This window comes from Cygnus olor, chromosome 4 (assembly GCF_009769625.2).
Source record: "Cygnus olor isolate bCygOlo1 chromosome 4, bCygOlo1.pri.v2, whole genome shotgun sequence".
NCBI classification, from domain to species: domain Eukaryota; kingdom Metazoa; phylum Chordata; class Aves; order Anseriformes; family Anatidae; genus Cygnus; species Cygnus olor.
In genome coordinates this window covers 57,433,881-57,449,711 of record NC_049172.1, presented here as the reverse complement: position 1 = coordinate 57,449,711, position 15,831 = coordinate 57,433,881, and the positions used below count along the sequence as shown (strand labels likewise).

The window sequence follows — 15,831 nt, the reverse complement described above, 5'->3', positions numbered from 1 at the left end:
TATGATTTATTCTTTTTACTGGTTATAGACCAAAAAACAAAACAAAACAAAAGACCCAATCCTTCACCATCTTAATGGAAGTACTCATTGTTATGAGAATTATCAATAATTTTGAAAATCTCAATTTCAGTTTTTAAACTAAACTATTTAAACTTAACTATTGAAGAACATTCTTGCTTGTTTTTAACATTTTTTAAAATAACTCCTAATGGCTGATTTTATGATTCTAAAAATATGTGTCTTGACTGCCTTGTCACATTTCATTTTAAAATAATATTCTAAATATTTTTCTTGTGGATGGAATATTGTCTCTGTATATGCAGAATTTCATTGCACTTTTAGTTTTGGACCTTATTGTTCATTGCATTGAATCTGGCTGGGATGAAGTTATCTGGCTGGGATGAAGTTATGAAGTTAACTTTCTTCATAGTAGCCTATATGCTGCTGTGATTCACATTTGTGGCTAAAATGATGTCAGTAACATGCCAGTGTTTAGACTATTGCTGCACTTGCACAGTGCTTGCACTGGATCATGACTTACTCTTTATCTCTTGCCCCTTCTGAGCAAGTAGGCTAAGGATGATCAAGAAGTTGGGAGAGGACATAGCCAAGACATCTGACCTAAACTGACCAAATTCCAATGGTATTCCATAAAAAAGTTCCAGTGGTATTGCGTACCATATGATATCATTCTCAGCAATAAAAGCTCTGGGAAAGAAGGAGGAAAGGAAGATATTTGTGGTTATGGTATTTGTCTTCCCAAGTAACCATTGCACGTGCTGAGGTCCTGCTTTCCGGAAAGTGTTTTTGTTTTTGTTATTAAACATTCATTACCTCAATGCATAGGTCTTTTTGCCTTCCTTCAGTTTCTTTGACTCCCTGCCAAAATGGAGTGAGTCAAAGAAAAGGTGGGTGTTTGGTTGCTGGCTGGGGTCAACCCAGCACATTCATAAAAGAAAGGAAGTGGATGTCACAGAATTTGTTCTTTGGAGTTCTATCAGGACACAATGCTGAGAGAATTTGAGAGGAAAGAGAAATGAGACCTTAGGCCAACACAGCTTTGTAAGTACTGAAGGTTTTGCTTTGGAAGTTAGAGAGTTGCATAGAGAATGTAGCAGGTATATAAAAGCCAACAACAAACACATCCAGTTGTTAAAATCACATAGAAAGATGTCACATAAAAATCTGTCACGGTATCATGACTAGTCAAGTCATCTAAATAAAAACTTTAGCAAGTTGTATCTATGCTACGTTTTCCTGGATGGATAGTTTGCCACACCCAAGAGAAATTTTCCTGATTACACACAGCAAACATAACCAATGGGTATAACCAATGGTTTGCGTGACTGGCAGTCTGGAGAATAAAGACATAGGAATGAGAACATCAGGAAGCATAACTCTCGCTCTGACAGTGAGTTTGCAAAAGGTTTTTGTCAGTTTCTGTATCTGTAGTAAGTATTTTACCTCACAGGGAGGATATGGCAAAAATTCGTACAATATAATGCTAAAGGAGAACTTCATGAATAAAATAATAATTCTGCACTCAGGGCAGACCTTTGACACCATGCAGACACATTAGAATTATGCATTGAATAGTGAAGATAATGAGAAACACTATTCAGCTGCCTTGCTTTCTCAGTATTTATTACGTTATTTATTATATTCAAACAGAAACCATGTTTCCCTCACTTTATGTGTCTGTACACATAGGAAAGTACCTATATATATTTATACATGTATCTACAGATCTTACATACATGCGTAGTACCCAGATACACTCCCTTTATTTTTTGGCACACATAGTATACATTCCAGAGAAAAAGATCTATTTTCCACACCAAATCCAAAATAAACAATAAAAAAGTTCCTATCACAAACTGAGACCTAATCTCCAACAAACAAATAAACAATCAAAAAAAAAAGAAATGTTGTAAATGTAAAGAAGCAGACATTTCTGAAAAGGTTTTCTTCTTTCAGCTTGGTGCCTGGATTTCCCAGAGCATTCTGGTCCAAATCTTGTGAGCATCCATCTACTCCAGTTCTGCAAATATTACAAAGAGAGGCTATCATTACTGTAAACGTCAATCCAGGTAATATGGACTTTCAATCCTTAAAAATGAATTAACAGTTTAAGACCAAACTCACTGAGTTAAAGCTAAGCATCTGGAATATCTACCTAGAATCTGTTTAAGACTCTCCCTGAGTAGGGAATAGCTCTCCATCAAAACTTTATCTTGTGCTTTATCTTTATCTCATATCCCTGCTGTTCTCATGTAAATTAAGAAGAAGAAAAAAAAAAAAAAAAAAGGAACTCAATATTGGCTTTGGAATAATACTTGTTATAATACTTGTTATAATTAATACTTGTTAACTTCCACAAAAGGAGCTAGTTTGATTGTCTTTTTTTGGTTGGTTGGTTGTTGTTGTTTTTTAGAACTGAAATATCTGGAGGCAAGAAAAAAACAGAAGGTATATAAAGAAGAAGGCATATATTTTTATTATTTTTATGTGACTAACTACTTCTCCTTAACCTTACTAGTAACAATACATTCCCCCCCCCCCCCCCCCCCCCCATTGTCAAATACATTATGATCTGAAGAGTAAGGCTGTGATCTAGACTAGAAATTTTTTAAAACAATAATAATAAAGCATATTTGTCTTTTGTCTTATTTTATCAAGATATCCAGCTATGTAGGATTTTTCACTTAAAGAAAATAGAGTAACTTGCCAAGATATATCCCTTGATATATTCTAAATGAATATTTAGCTGGTCTTGTGAAATTTTAATCTGAAAACTCTTTTGTACTGACATATCTGTAACGATATTAAGGATCCGCTTTTCAAACAAAGACACTTCCAGGACACTTCCAGGGATGGGGCATCCACAACTTCTCTTGGCAACCTGGTCCATTGCCTCACCACCCTCATAGGAAATAATTTATTTCTTATATCTAATCAAAATCTGCACTCTTTTTGTTTAAAGCCATTACTCCTTGTCCTATCACTACACTCCCTGACAGAGTCCCTCCCCAGCTTTCCTGTAGGCCCCCTTTAGGTACTGGAAGGTCACTATGAGGTCTCCCTGGAGCCTTCTCTTCTCCAGGTTGAACAACCCAATCCATCTCAGCCTGTCTTCATAGGAGAAATGCTCCAGCCCCTCGATCATTTTTGTGGCCCTCCTCTGGACTCTTTCTAATACTTCCGTGTTCTCCTTGTGCTGGAGGCCCCAAGTCTGAACGCAGTACTCCAGTGGGGCCTCATGAGGGCAAAGTAGGGGGGACAATCACCTCCCTAATGAAACCTATACAGAAGCCATTTTGTTGATTACTTCCTCATTTTCTATAGAAAATAGAAAGCTTTCCTACTTCATTCAACTGGCTTTGTTAGAAAATAGGAACGTTTTCAGCTGCCATCAAAGAAAGTGTTGTTTAGAATCGTCTGTATCTGCTGTAAACCATGATCAGACACCAAGTCTCCACACTGCTTAGTATCACAGTTGACACACATTTGACCTAATATTTAGGTTCTGTATAATAGTTGAAGGCAATAATCTCTGATGCTTGCCCTACTAACTAGAAATAATAAAAACAAAACATTAAGTTAGTATGTAAAGATAAGATAGACAACTCTTTTGAGAGGCACAGAACCTTAAGAGAGGCAAAAGAGAAAGACTGGGATATGAAAGTGGCACAAAATGGTGTTTGCTGAGAAAATAATTCTCAGGAAAGCTGTCAAGCATCCAGGAAAGGCCAATCAGACAGAACACATATTTCTAAAAAGTTATGAAAGATTTACACATTTCTTACTGTTTGTTGTTGTTGTTTGTTTGTTTGTTTTCAATCAGATGTCACTTTAAAATAAATGGTGGGCCTGCATTCCTTGAATTTAACTTGACTCCTTCATGTTCTTAGAAAATGAGTTTACCAAGAACTGTATTAGACTGCTAAATTGTATTCCAGAATATGTGGGATCATGCCATGATCAACTTTGAAAAGACCTGGAATGCAGAAACCACCTGGAAGGAGGTAAGATTTGAATATTTCAAAATCACAAAATCACAATTCTTCACAAATAATTGATTCTAAGTTCTAGTCAAAGTCTCTATGTGCAATTCTTTGGTTTCATTGAAAAGGTTTGATTTTTTTTTTTTCCTTTTCGTTATTTATTTTATTTTATTTTATTTTGATAGAATCATAGAATCACAGAATCATTTAGGTTGGAAAAGACCTTCAAGATCATCAACCATTAACCTAGCACTGCCAAGTCTACTGCTAAACCAGGTTCCTAAGCACCACATTTACACATCTTTTGAATACCTACTGGGGTAGTAATTCAAATACTTTTTATTAATATTACTATTTTATTTTATTTTATTTTACAGATAGTTTTGAAATAATAGGTTTTCTTATTTTGTTCCTGCCTTAGAAATATCTTTTTTGTATCCCAGAAATACATTCTGCTTTCACTGTACTTTTGAAAACATGGAAGGAACTTCTATTAGCTCTATGTTATTGCAATGTTCTTTGCAAAAAATATGTATCATATGCTAGTGCATATATATCATATTTATGCAGCACAGAAAGTGAGGGATTTTTGTTTGTCTTTTTGCCAGTAAAATAGGAAGAAAAAAAGTGTAATACAGTGAAGACTGCTTCAGAATGATCAGGATGAAAAAAAGCAATGTGTCATAGATTTACTGAGGAAGAGAATCGATTGAAAAATTATCCCAAATGTGGAAAAACACATCTATCTTACACTGTGTAACATGATGTTCATTTATTAATTACGAATAATCCAAAAGGAAGCCTTTATGCCAGTGAGTCAAGCTTCCAATGCCAATAGCTATGCCACTAAATACTTGCATAAATGAATTCCAGGACTCTAAACTAAGAGTCAAGAAATGTCAAAACAATAAATGCTACACCCAGAATGTTAAAAGAAAAACAGTAACATCATTGATTTGTAATAATATGCTAAAGTTTTCTATACAAGTAACACATATAATTTGTCTTTTCAAGCTTTGCAAGCTACTATCTCCAGCTTCTGACAAGACTGCAAACAAACTTAGTAATAACATCAAGATATTTTAAACAAACATGAGAAAAAATAACACATTCTGCTCTTTTGCAGGAAAATCAAAGCAACACCAAACCAGACCAAAAACTGTTGGAGGAAGTTCTGAGGAAGACATTTTTTTTTATTATTATTATTATTTGTATGGATATGAGGTTTGGATCCAGTCCAGTAAGTTTGCAAACAAAGCAACATGTTTAACAACATGTTCCTACAGTCTTCCATCAGACTAAATACTTATTTTTCTCCTCTATTTCATCCTTTCTTTCTCATTTATTTTAGTTAGTTTGCCTTGAGCTCCTTTCTTCATTTCTTGCAGACCAAGCATAGATGCTGACTGAGTGATGATTAATTCTTTGTGCAATTAACTTAGTTCCTCACTCTTCTATGATAGACTGATAGACTGATAGAGGCAGTTAATCTGTTTTATTAAAAAATATAAAAAAAAGGAGGGGAGGGGGGCTCTTATGATTCTGGTTAGCTGAAAAGCAGAGCAATTCATTTGCAGCTCTATCTGTAGCTACTTCTTTCTTTAAGCTTTGAATACTCTAAATTAGCTTGTAGAGAGCTGTGGATCTATACTGATGTATCTCATCTACACAGCACCTGATCTGGTTTGGGTATACCAGTTCTGTGCTTCATTATAAGGATATTTACTGAACAGCTTCAGGGCTCAGACAAACATTCAAGCCATCCGAGTCACCTGAGCTAATTAATTGTCCATGTTCTTTGTTCATCTCTGACAAATGTGAAGTGAAATGGCATCTCAATGAAAGAAGTTAAGACATGCTTTCTCAGTTTCGTACAGCCAGATACCAGATTTTTGAAGTCAGACGAGTTTATCAGCTGAGATAAACCAGACATCAGTATATGCCTTAAGGCTACTCTTCAGGTAGGTAGAGACCTACATGTTGGGTGTAGTGACAATGGTACAAATGCCACTGCTCTTCTGCATGGGCTCCAATAGTCCTATGAAATTTGTGTGGGTTTGTATTTAAAAAATATAATTTTAAGATTTTTTTTTTCTTTTTGCATTATTGTTGCAGAGAAAAGCTAAAGAGCAGAAGCCTGAAAATTCTAAAAACCACAGCAAATAAGCCCAAGTAACATTTCCAAAATCAGTTCTTAAAGCAATTCCACAACTTTTCCATGCTGTCCCACAATTCTGATGACACTGACGTGACTTTCTGATTTCTGGAAGCTTTTTTTGCATCAAGTTTTGGCCGTTATTACCTAGGTAACTTATGCATTCATTCATAAAATATCTCATTCTGCTACAGCAGAGCCTTCCCTAGTACAAAAGACTTTTACAGAATGGAGAACTTCCTAGGGTGCATGGATTTTCTGCTGGCAGACACAATCAATACGTGTCATATTAGGTATCACTGGAGAAGTCTTCCTGTCCAACCTTCAATGTCTTCACATGAACAAACAAATATAGCTTGGGCAAAATTTCTGCACAGCTTCCAGAAGAAAAAAAAAAATGCTTACTCCTAATTTCTTCAGCTTTCCTAGGTAAATGTTTTGAAAAACACAAAAGAACTATGTTCAGGTAAGTGATGAGCAGGTCTAGATGAATAGTTTCATCAAGCAACTGAGAATTCTCTTCAAGCAATAGGGGATAATTGAAGAGCTGCATATGTAAGGAAAGCTCTCTTCACACATGGTCCTGTGAGGCATTCTCTGTCCTGAGATAGTAACTAAAAATAGAAAAGAAATTGCATATGAAAATAATATTAACTTTTGTCAATATTGCTTATAAGGCAGGAAATGTACTTGAAAGCATCATTGTCATTTTGCAGCCTTGTCATAATAGTTTAATTGCATTTATTGCATTATTTGAGTACTTTAGTCCTTCAGGTGAAAAAAAAGAATAGCATACTGAATCTGAGACCATAGCAGAAAAAGATAATTTCAAACCCAACCCCTTATGCACTAATAAAGTAGATAGAGATGTTGACTTGGAAAAAAAAAAAAAAAAAAAAAAAAAAAAAAAGGACTTAAGGACTTTTTCAAACAGCAGGGGGCAATGAAACATAAATCAAAATAAAAAAGGTTCTTTACAAACCAGATGAAACATAAAATAGAATATTACTACCTGAACATTCTGTTTGCTTTAGTGAATGTTTTATGAGCAGATAAAAATACAATGGGGATTTTTTGGAGAGGATGAGAAAGGAGAATTTTTCATGTAACCTACTAAAGTATATGACCAGAGGTATATATAGTGTGTGATATGTATGAAGCTCAATAAATACGCTACCTAGAAATCTTTCAAAGTTTTTAAGTGGCTACCAGTTTCAGGTCTTTAAACATCTTCTAGTATTTGTAAGCTGAATTATATGAAAGTTCTATGGAAATAAGATTCTGCTGAAAACAGAAGTTTGGTTTCCTCTAAAAAAAGCATGTTATAATAACTTATCACTCTTTCATTGCAGCATATGTTTAGTGTATTTAATTACATTTTTTGTCATTCTTCTTATTTATACAAAACAGTGTAGTACTTAGACATTTGGGAGCCTTACTTATTGTCAAAAGTGCTAACTAGTTTCAAATTTAAATGCAATTATCCATATATGCTGCAACTCATTTTCACAGCCCATATTTCAGAGATAAAATGTGTAATTGTACTTTTTGTCATTCAAATTAAATATTACCCACTTCCTTAGCTTACTAAGACATTGAGTGTATAGCGTATACTTTTGTGTCATATAGTGGCTTGTGTGTGTAATGTATGATAGACCTTAGGTTTGTAATATCAGGCCTTTAAAAGACATCCCTTTACTGATGTTATACACATACTGTCTGTCTGCTCAAATGATGGAAAACATTTATAGTAGGAGGAAGGGAGCAACTTACATATAAGGGTGTTAAAGCATCCCCACAAAGAAAATAGAAATTGTCAGTCATTGTGCCCATTTTAGCAGTTGTCTTCCAAGAGAAACATTTACTTGCAGTGAAATCCATTGAAATGCTTGAGAGCCAAAGCTGACCACTACCAAATGCCAAAGGAGTGATAGGAGATGATCTGTGCTATATAAAGTTTCATAGATTGCAGATGCTTTCCACTAGACTTAGCACTTCGTTTGTAACAGACTTTTCTGCCTGTAAGTACCAGAAAGGAGAAAGCTTGCCCCAGCCCCTAGGTATGATGTTGAAAACATCCAGTTCCCTGTACAACTCCTTTATTATGCACTCTGGTAAACCAGTAAAATTCCCCAATTCATGGGCTAGGTTTCACAGTGAGCTCTACCAAAATTCCTCTTATGTCCAAATGGAATCTCTCCCAGTGCAGCTTGTACCCATTGCCCATTGTCTTTTCCATGTGACTGCTTGTCAAAATGGAGTCTCCATCTTGTTTGTAGACACACTTTAAACAGTGGAACATAGGGATGAGATCTCCTCTGAGTCTTTTTTTCTCCAGACTGAACAAACTCAGTTCCCTCAGCATTTCCTCATATGGCAGGCACTCCAGTCCTTTGATCGTCTTATGGGCTTTTCTTTGGACCTTCTCCAGCCTGTCCACATACTTGATTCTGCTAATGTCTTCTGAAAAACAAGTAGAATGTTTAGCATTGATAATAATAATAATAACCAAAAACAAGAATAACTAGAAGTTATCTACAGATATTGTTGTGTATCACTGCATAAATATTTTTTTTAAAGCTGTAATGTGAACAGCTTGTACAAAGTAGAAATAAACATACAGATGACAACACTGTATTCTGACAGGCTGCATGCTTTTGATCATCAGTTATATGACCACATTCTCCATTATTTGCATTTGGTTGTTGTGTTGTTTTGTTTTCTTAAAGAACTACCTACCTCTTTCCTTGTCAGGTAGAAATCACTCAGGAGATATAGGAATGAAAAAGTACAAATTTGCCATCTCGTAAGCGCTTAATTTTGCAATTTAATTAAACATATTTAATTTATTTTAAAGTGTCAATTACAAAACATTTTTCCACATATTTATTTTGCATTATTTAAGGCAATTATGATATTAATGTTTTAATATCTATGTTTATTACCCTACATAAAAGATTTACATATATATTCTTTGTTATCTGAAAGGAAGTGATCTAAAGATTTTAACCCTGTGAGGCAGTGAATAATAAGTTAAAACATTTAAAGGTTATGCTGCCACTATTATAACAGGAAGAATTATATATATTTCCAAGGAATTTTGATGGTTTCCTATCCTAAACAAGGAATCCTATCCTAAGACAGGATTTTCTAAGCCTTGTCTTAGGATTCCTATGAGTTTTCTAAGAACAAATCATCTGATCATCACTGATCATCTCTGTGATGCTGAAGTTTCGTACGTGTGATGCTGAAGTTTCGTATTTTAGTAATGGAAAGATGATGTCTAAGAATATATTTTGCAAAGTATAAATAATGTCATAAATAATGAAAGGAAAGGAACTGCACATAGATGTTACATAACATAAAAGTTTAAGAAGGAACTAGAGTAATGATTGTTTCTGGATAGGTACCATGCTGCAGTCAAAAGATGCTATCAGAGTCCTTCTCTAAAGTAACATGGACTTACATGTTTATGAGGATATATCTGTTATAGCTGATAGTAGACTAACTTTTACCATGTTCTACATAAAGCAGATATGCTTCTAAGTAGTGTCTGCGATATGTCACAAACATTTTATGTTACATTTTGTATTCTACTGCAAAGTTCTAGTGTTGTCATATCACATATTTAGCTTCTAAAATTGATTGATAGCTTTACAGAAAAGAGTATATGGTATTCCACTTCTTATCTGAGTCAATGTTTTTCTCAATACTGTGAAGTAAATTAAAATAAAGTGTTTAAATCTACTGCTTATGATAAAGAAGACCAAATCTCATTCTAATAAATGTGAAATACAACTTGTCATGTTCCTTTCACTTTGTAGAAATGCTACCACAAGGCTTAGCCAGTTAAGTCTAATATGTTGACATTTATTTTTGCTGCAATAAATGTTAGGATTATATTTTTGCATTAAATTCTGGCATTTTTAAAGATCACGATGACAAGTAATTTATTCTTCAAATCACTCTGGTTTGTTTTTACTTTTCGAATATGGATTTGGCCATGTGTCTCCAAGGCACAGTACAAAGCATATTTCATATGTTTTGCAACCTATTAGTTTGATTTAAATCCACTTTTTCTGTCAGGATTTATGCAAGCCTTTCTTGATGTTATTTGCTCTGAATTATTGCCCAGAAATAACCACACTGAATCCAATTTCACACAGGCTGTGTGGCCTATGAGGTCTGTCACTGTAAAGCTCTAAAGCTTTTAATTTTTTTTTTCCAATGGAGATGATTCTTCAAATTTGTTTCAATATACAACACTGTCCTGTTTTATTTTCACATTTACTCCTTCCCCTCAAAGTGTGATGAATTTGATTGTGTGCAGTAAGTACGTAGCAATCTGTAAAGAAAGAGGAAATTATATTTTTTTAAAAAGAAATGCAAAATAAATATTTCTAAATGCAAAATAAACAAAGAGGCAATATAGCATTAAAACCTTTTCAAATATATTTACTCTTTCTATACATGTGCAATCTTTCCACATATTTTTACATATCTGTATGTCATTGTTTAGTGGTTTGAAATTAAAAGATGGTCTTTGGAAGGAAATGGAAAAACAAATGGTACTTAAGTTTTGGATGTTCACTTTTTTTTTTTTTTTTTTTTCTCAGATGTCTCATTCACAGCTGACCCCTACCAAACAGCCCACAAGCTTCTATTTTCCAAAACACTTAACAAAAGGCATTGTAATATTCTATTGGTTAATTTGAATAGCCAAGTATGTGGTTGTATTACTAACCCAGAGGCACACTTAATTTACATCCTGACTATTTCTGATTACTTCCTTCTACTTCATCTTCATTTAGTGCAGGTACATATGCTGGTATTACCTGCACTACAGAAGAGGCTTATTTACCCTCAGCATTAAACAAACAAATTAACAACCCCCTGATAGAGTCAAGGCTAACAAGGGAATTCTTTTAGGTTTTTCTTTATTTATTTTTTTTTCCTCCAGAAGTCATTTCAATTTTTAACTAAATACCTACAGGTTGCTGGATTATATTTATTGTAAATCAATGAAGCCATCAATCAACTTTTAAAATGGACAAACAAGCAACTAAAAACACAAACTCAGGCGTGATTTATACCCTTCACAGTGGTAGATAGGCTAGGGAAAGAAAGACAAGAGAACACCAGAGACTTAGGAAATAGAATACAAGCATTAAGAGTTCCAGAATTATACTAGTTTTCTAAGACTGTGTCTGCATATGCAATCTGGATGGGTGCAGTAATTAATTAGCTTTTGAAGAAAATCTCTTGATTGTCTCCACTTATTACACGTTGGGTTATTTCTCAATCAGCTTGAGGACACCCACACTGGAATCCTTCCAGAGGAAATGAAAAAACCAAGAGATGCCTCATTTCATCGATCTGTATAACATCAAATTATTTCACACCTATCATGCACAGGTGCTTGAAACTTCAAAATCTTCTCTGACACTGCAGAGTGCTTTTCTGTAGAGGGCCAAATGCCTTTTTCTTTGCTGTCATCTATTGGATCTCAACTCTCTGAGGTACCACGTATCCTTCCTGATTTATCTATCCCTATCAGACCTTATCTTTAGCCATCCCTCACAGAAACTGATGCAGGCAGAAGCAGTCTATGACCCCATACTCCACAGAAATGGTGTCCTTCAGAAGCTTTGATCTGTGGGAAGGATGATGTTAAGCAGAAAGTTGTGTTGCATCTTCATTGGTACTCAAGGACTGACAAGCTTGTTTTTCTACCCTCCTCTGATGAAGAGGTTTTGCAGCATCCATGTGCTCCCTGTTGATTTGTCCCCATGTTATTGCAAGAAGGAGGTAGTTTGCACCAGGAGAGCCATCCTGAAATGCCCCTGTGCCAAACTCAGAGGGAAGTTGGAGCAGGCAGCAGGACATGGTGCCACTTGAAAACTGCACAGGAATACAATTAAAGTTTCTATACATGGTTCTTTATATAGGTGGTGGGGGCAACCAACATACCTGCTCATCTGCTGCCATCATCTTCATGATATAGGTGACAAAACAGTGTGATACATCTGGAGGATTCCCCAGAGGACCTACACTCAAAAAAGCAGAAGTTTGATAGTTCTACAGAATGCTTCCAACTGTATGTGTAGTGGGGACTTTCCACTCAGGAGAGAAGATTAAGCCTAATCTGAAGTAAAATCTTCCAAACAGCACAGAATGGAAATAAAATAAGCCTTAGAATCAACTTTGATCTACCAATAGACTCCTTTTGTACCAAAGTATTTGTTAAAGCAAATATAGCCTATACCAGTCATGTTTTAATTCCACCAATTCATTTTGCATAATGATTGTAGTGATTTTATTAGTACTTCAAAATGACTCAATCTTCAGTTCTGTGCTTTTTTCTTTTTCTTTTTTTTTTTTTTTCTGCAAACATCGTAGTTTCTCACACCATTCATGCTTGTTAACTACATATATTCTACAGTGTTCACTGACAGCAGATAAACAGATTATGTAATACTGCCAACCAGTATTAATGCTTTTGTTCAGTGTTCCCTCGGGAACTTACTCTTCAGTTAACTTTTCCCTGTGACTTCCAAGTTCTTTTGAGAAACAATACATGGAGTTTCCCATCATGAATTACATTTTATACATTACTAGATATATGACTGAGGTTTAGTCATACTAGAAAACAGTTTGCTTGCTTTCCCCATTCAATCCACTGATACAGATCAGTGTACATCAATCACTAGCCCTCTTCATCTCTTCAGAAGAATATCCTCGATCACTTAGCTAAAAGGGTAAAACTCGTTCAGATCATAAACCCAGAAGAAATACTTTCATTAAAAGTCATGCATTTGTTATTTTACTTTGAAGATATCACATGGATGTAATTTGATTATTTTGATTTTGTATCATGGTTCCTCAGTCAATTTCTGAGCATGCTCCCCCCTTTGTATATGAATGTATACAAATACATCTTATTGATGCTACTACAGATTTACTGACCAGTCTATGCATATAAATAATGAACTGAAACTAACACTGAACATAATTCACTCCAGTTCCTGTACACTGCTTTCAGTGGTCTTTGAATCAGGCTGCTGGTGTTAGAGATTTACTGCAAGAATTTATATTTTAATAAGAATTCCGTGAAATTCCCCCAAGCTGAGCTTAAGTCAGTATCTCTTCTAACAAGTGAAGGTAGGCAATGAAGAAGAGCCATCACTTGTGAGATCATATATATTCCCATTTCTGTTGAAGCAAAAGAGGCGTCAAAAGCTTCAGGATACTGTTGATGCACTTTGCCTGGAGCTAGTTCTGCTGCAGTAAGCTCCCCACCACTCTTTCCAGGAGGATTACACAAAGATTAAACTGCTGGCTGACATAATCTCTAAACTTCAAGGAACTGGACACAGGCAGATGATAACAGGGAATCATAACTATATGCATGGTATACTGCTATTTAGCCAGATGGTTTTCTAACCTGTACTGATGCACTGTAATTATTTTGTCTGAAGTTTGACATCCGACTTGCTAAAATTCAACAGATTTCTGTTGTCTCAGTTGTCATATTTCTTCAGGTCCCTCTGACCTGCAGTTATAACATCTAGAATATCAACCACTCCCCTTGTATATTAATATCTACACATTTATTCAGGGTGAAATCCATGTCATCATCCATTGATTAAGATACTGAATGCTGTTGGTCCCAGCACTGACCCTTGAGGTATTCTTTCGTTAAAAGTCACTGACGATGTCAAACCATCGATCACTACCTTTTGATTCTGGTGGCTCAGTCAATTTTCACATGTTAAATTTTCACTTGTTAAATTCATTTGTCTCAGTTTATGAATATATATTGTGGTTTATGTAGATGCTAGGGTTAAAACAGATTGATACCATGACAGCTTCTCACACCCACTGCTTTCTTGTCCTCAGTTACTTCTAAAAATCAACATTCTGTTGAAACAATGCTGCCAACATCTCTACAATTGGAAGCCCACAAGGGGTTTCATGGTCAAAAGTTCTGGTGGAGAGATATTTCGGAGAGTGGGGTAGGATACATAGAAGCAAGAGGAGAGACATATTGCCTTTTAAATGGATTGTGCATTGTCCATGTTAAATATATAAAAAATGGGCAATATCATGATACCCTGAGGAAAACTTACAGATTGAAGTATGCAGCCTTGAGTGGAGTATAGATGCCTCCCCACAAGCACCCTCCACCAGCGAATCAGCAGAGAATGTGTGTTGGATGAGGTTGAAAAAGAATCCATCCTCCTGTCAAATGATGAAAGTATGCACCTTCCTTCATGTCATTGTAATTCTCTAAATCTGCATTCTTTCTTATCTCTGTACTTCTTCTCTTCACTGCTTGTATTAAACACATTCCTGTCATTGTCAACACACCATCCACCCTTAGGCACTTATGATTATCATATACCCAACAAGAAGAATCTTCACTAATTACCAGTATATATGACTTTCTCACTGTTCATCAAGGGTAAATTGTGATACTATCCTTGAATGTTTATAAGCCATATAATACACACTTTCTGTTGAGGTATTTGTTGGAAGACTAGGTTTCCACTCCAGCTACGTGAAAAAGGAAGCAGAGAAAAAGAGAAATGATATATTTTGAATGGTATATAAAAGGTATAACTGTTGTGGGAAATACATTTTTAATGAAACAGGAAGGCATTTGATTTTTGGAAATTTTCAACAATTTGTCATTTTAAAATGGCATAGTATAAGCATGGGGTCACACATCTTTCCAGTTTTCCTCCACTCCTATTTCCTTTCACTTTGAGACCCTAAAAATTAAGCTTGCCCCAGCCTTATCCTCAATCCTTCAAAAGGGTCATGTAATCTAAAAGCCAAATGTCTGTCTGACACCAGCTGTACAACCAGTAATTAACCTGCAGGATCTCTCTGCTCCTAATCAAGCCTTTCGCTTTCACCATCAGGATTGAAAAGACACTACCTGGGCTCCCATGGCCTTCACCCTCACCCTCAGAGCTGTGTACTCATTCTTAATAACATATCAAGATCACATCTTGATCTTTATAACATCTCTCCTTGCAGTAGCACTGGTGCCTACATGGAAGTGCAGCAGCAAGACATAGCCCAAGCCTGCAAGACAAGTCCAGCAAGACTACTGGACAAACCTCAGCAGACTCTCCACATCTAGAATCAGAGCATCTGGCTAGCAACAAGCCTCCCTAGACAGCAAATGGGACTGGCAGATGGGGACCGCCATTCTCCACGGTAAGGAGTCTCCATCTACCTGGTGCTTGCTCTCGATGTTGACTTGTATTTCAGGCTTGGTTGACTCTGATGCTATCCTACACAGAGTCTTTTTCCTTTATCTTCTACCAGGGCAATGAACCTGTTCCGAAGCTGCAGATCTGTGCCTTCCTCTTCCTACTCCTTCTCAAGGATAGAAGTACATCCATTCACTCCTTGTCCTTTTCTGCTTGTTTTGCTCAAAGAAAAAAAAAATGTACAAGATGCCCCAGATCTCATCTCTAGATAATGATCAGACAGCTCTTGGGACCACGGGTGGATCTTCCTGCAGTTTATCTCCCTGCTAAATAAAGCCTTATGTCATTATGTATATTCAAGCCTTACGTCATTAAAGCTAAAGATAAAGCTAAGCAAATCATGTTTTAGTGGAAAGATTGGTTCATGTAGCTTAGGAAAATTAATGGT

At 35.7% G+C, this 15,831-nt stretch overlaps 1 long non-coding RNA gene across 1 annotated transcript; it reads left to right on the top strand.

Annotated features, from left to right (window-relative positions):
- Positions 1-2,012: 2,012 nt before the first annotated feature.
- Positions 2,013-6,673, top strand: LOC121069756. Its single transcript, XR_005819602.1, has 3 exons — positions 2,013-2,090; positions 3,960-4,025; positions 5,131-6,673. It is a non-coding gene; the product is annotated as an uncharacterized LOC121069756 (long non-coding RNA).
- Positions 6,674-15,831: the final 9,158 nt, after the last annotated feature.